This window comes from Scyliorhinus canicula, chromosome 5 (genome assembly GCF_902713615.1).
Source record: "Scyliorhinus canicula chromosome 5, sScyCan1.1, whole genome shotgun sequence".
Classification (NCBI taxonomy): Eukaryota; Metazoa; Chordata; class Chondrichthyes; order Carcharhiniformes; family Scyliorhinidae; genus Scyliorhinus; species Scyliorhinus canicula.
The window spans coordinates 140,868,089-140,871,875 of record NC_052150.1 but is presented as its reverse complement, the minus strand read 5'-3'; the positions used below and the strand labels follow the sequence as shown (position 1 = coordinate 140,871,875).

Genomic DNA, 3,787 nt, shown 5'->3' with positions numbered 1-3,787 from the left:
ACTTTTTATCATTACAGCTTTAACTTCATCTGTATCTATTCTTTACATGTGTGATAGTGTGAAACAGAGGTGTTCATGAGACATTGCGTTCAAACATCTGGGGTAAGTGTGTGACAATAAATAACCTTATTTTAAAATCTTCATAAAGCTTACAGCTAAAATTTATTATCAATGAAGAAAAATCACTGAGGACAAGGACACATGCAATTTACATAAGAAGTCCTGATTATAGACTGGAAGGTACCACATAAATCTTGTCCATAGTGAGAAAAAAGTTGCATTTTATTGCACTTCCTGTAATTTTCAAGTTGAAATGTTTGCAATGTACTTTTACAAATTCTATGACTGAAGAATATTTTTTGGAAGCAAAGGTTTTCCCAGAATGAGGCTAGGCCATTGAACTTCGGCTGTACTGACACTGCAATGTCCCCAAATGCAGGATACTCTGCTGTAAAATCTGTGGTAGTGGGAGACTGCAATTGGGCACTCCCCTGATTACAAACCAAAAAGTAGAATTTCACCATCCTGCTCTGTCTTCTGCTACATGAGTGCAGCACAATATTTCCCTCCTGTGCCTTCCTGCAGACATTGATCACAGCTGGAGGACCATCAACCCAGCAAAAGATGCTCTTTGGTCTGCCCAAATCTTACTGGTCATCCAGTGCAAAGAAGCAGTTGTATTAATTCCATCTCAATCCCAATCACAAGACGTCAAGCTAATAATGTCACTGTTGGTTTATTGAATGCAATTTATTGCTAGTTTAGACTGTTTGGTTGATACACCCATCATCATAGGCACGTGCTATTCAGTTCTGCCACAGCTGTGTTGATGCCTTCAAAAGTTCCCATTCATTAAGATCAATAAATTCATGCCTAACTATAAGTAAAATGTGGAGAGAGAAGTGAGCTAACATTTTGAGTCTGGATGAATCTTTGACCAAGCTAGAGAGAATTGGAAATAGGGTCAGATTTATACTGTTGTAAGAGGGCGTGGAGCGGCGTGACTGGATAAAGGGCCAGTGATAGGTGGATATTGACAAAATATGTCATGAACCAGAAAAACAAAAGGAATGTAAATGGGGGTGATTAAGGTTAAGAAGGATGCTGATAGAAGCACATACAGAGATTAGAATGTGTTAATGGCAGAACAAAAGTGAGCAGCGTGTCAAAGAACAACTAGGAACAGGGAACAGGTGGCCCAAGTGGGGTGGGGGGAGGGGGAGACAATGATGATGTAAAAACAGAACTATGGAAGAAATGAAAATAAATTGATAGAAATAAAAATGGGGTGAAGGTGGAAGAGCGAGTTCACGGTCTGAAGTTGTTGAAACTCAATGTTACGTCCGGAAGGCCGTAACGTGCCTAATTGGAAGATGAGGTACTCCAGATTACATTGGGCTTTACTGGAACATTGCAGCAGGCCAAGGGTGGACATGTTGACGTGAGAGCAGGACGGTGAGTTGAAATAGCAAGTGATATTTTTCCTTTCTGTCCACGACATCTTTGTCTGTCTCCACCTATCACTGACCCCCTATCCAGCCCCACCGCTCTACGCCCAACCCCCCCACAGCAGTATTAATCTGACCCTATTTCCAGTTCTCTTCAGCTTTGACACAGAATCATCCAGACCTGAAATGTTAGCTCCCTTCTCTCTCTCCACAGATGCTGTCAGACCTGCTGAGATTGTCCAATATTTTCTGTTTTCGTTTCAGATTCCAGCATCCACTGTATTTTGCTTTTGTACAAGTAAAATGTTCTACTTTGACTTTACATTTCAGGAAAATTATCTTCTTCAAGTCTGTAAATATCTTTCATCGTGACAGTCAGTCAAAGTCCAACGAGTTACCCGTTGCGCCACAGAGCCACCAGCTTTCACCAGGCCTTACGAGTACAAAATTCTGTTTCCCACTCTTTTGTTTTTGCTATTGACATGTCAATAAGACATGAAAGAAGTTAAAACTGTGAACATCAAACTTTATTTTTTTCTCTATTTTAAAATTGACTTTAGTTGAACTTAAAGATGGCTGGTGACTCATGGTCATAGACTCAGGTCACAAGACTCACAGGATTGGCCATCTGTCCTGGAAGTTTCCAACAGGAGTTACAAGAACAAAAGACTTCAACTCTCTACCTGGGATGGTCCAAACCCTCGAAAGGGGACCAGTGAGAGGGAAAATGGGCATAATTTGCATCTCTATGAACTTGCCCCTCCAGAAGAGTCATAGGGTCTGCCCAGACAATGGCTCCCCGAAACTAAATCCTCAACATGGGTGATGGCTCTTTCAGAGGCTGATAGTTGAGATAATACAATCCATAAAATAAAGGCCAGATCCAGACATCAGATAAACATCCCTTTTGAAATCACTGTGGAGGAAAGAGATCACATGACTGAATGGGCAGCATGGTAACAGTGGGTAGCACTGTTGCCTCACAGCGCCACGGTCCGAGGTTTGATTCCCGGCTTGGGTCACAGTCTGTGCGGAGTCTGCACATTCTCTCCGTGTCCTCCTCATGCCCCACCGCCCCCCCCCCCCCCAACCTGGTTTCCTCCCACAAGTCCCGAAAGACGTGCTTGCTAGGCGAATTGGACATTCTGAATTCTCCCTCTGTGTACCCGAACAGGCGCTGGAGTGTGACGACTAGGGGATTTTCACAGTAACTTCATTGCAGTGTTAATGTAAGCCTACTTGTGACACTAATAAAGATTATTATTATTAAATGGCCACTTGGAAATCTCTATATTCAGTTGAGAAGCGAGAAACGAGCAGTCTGCTGATCAACTGAAACCTGAAAAGAACAACAACAGGCAAGCAGCCAGTGACACATGTTTTATTTTAAAAGCATCCCACCACTGTATGCCAATCAACATAGGTAAAGAAACCTCATCATGCTGCATTGCCATTCTCTTTAAATGTCTTCTGTGTTGCTGTCTCCGAACAGAGACTTATCTGAATGAACTCATCCACAAAGCAAACTCCCTCTGGACTTTGACTTTCTTGACTCTGGAAATTATGTGGTTCTATTACTACTGTTATCCATAGTTGTAAAACTCCCTCTTTTTTTCTATCCTCCCACTGTCTATATGTGTGCACGTACAAAGTTGTGTATTCACCCCCCCCCCCCCCCCCCCACCACCTCACTAGACACACACATGCACGCACGCACACACCAGTGTTTGAATGGAGAACCAACCTTCTGAGTTAATCACAAAGGGAGTTTGCTGCAAGTTACTTTAAAAATTGGACCATACAAACTGAGGGTCTGGAAAAACCCACCCAGCCTATTTTTATAACTAAAAAAGCTCTGTTTAATGGACAGGCTGCAAGAGGATAAAGGAGTTCAGTGGCCTCTCTATCCTGTCCCTAACACTATTCTTTGAATCCATTATTGGTGATCAGCACTTCCAGCACTGGGCTAAATCGCTGGTTTTTAAAGCAGACCAAGCAGGCCAGCAGCACGGTTCGATTCCCGTACCAGCCTCACCGGACAGGCGCCGGAATGTGGAGACTAGGGGCTTTTCACAGTAACTTCATTGAAGCCTACTCGTGACAATAAGCGATTTTCATTTCATTTCAATAGCACTTACTTCACATTTTAGTCACAAAATAGACCAAATCAAATTAGTAGAGACATGTATGCTGCTTTCTAACTTCAACATAAAGTATTCTCAGGTCAGGTGAAAATAATGCTTTTCCAACTCGGCCATAACAGTGTGCCTTATCCTCAACTCCAGAGAGACCTCCTACTCTACTGTAATGTGGCATCATTTCACTTCCTACTCAACCAT

General features: G+C 42.6%; 1 non-coding gene across 1 annotated transcript; it reads left to right on the top strand.

The window, feature by feature from the left end:
• The first annotated feature begins 333 nt into the window (after nucleotides 1-333).
• Nucleotides 334-494, top strand: LOC119966697. The gene has a single exon (XR_005460815.1). It is a non-coding gene; the product is annotated as a U1 spliceosomal RNA (small nuclear RNA).
• The last annotated feature ends 3,293 nt before the right edge of the window (nucleotides 495-3,787 follow it).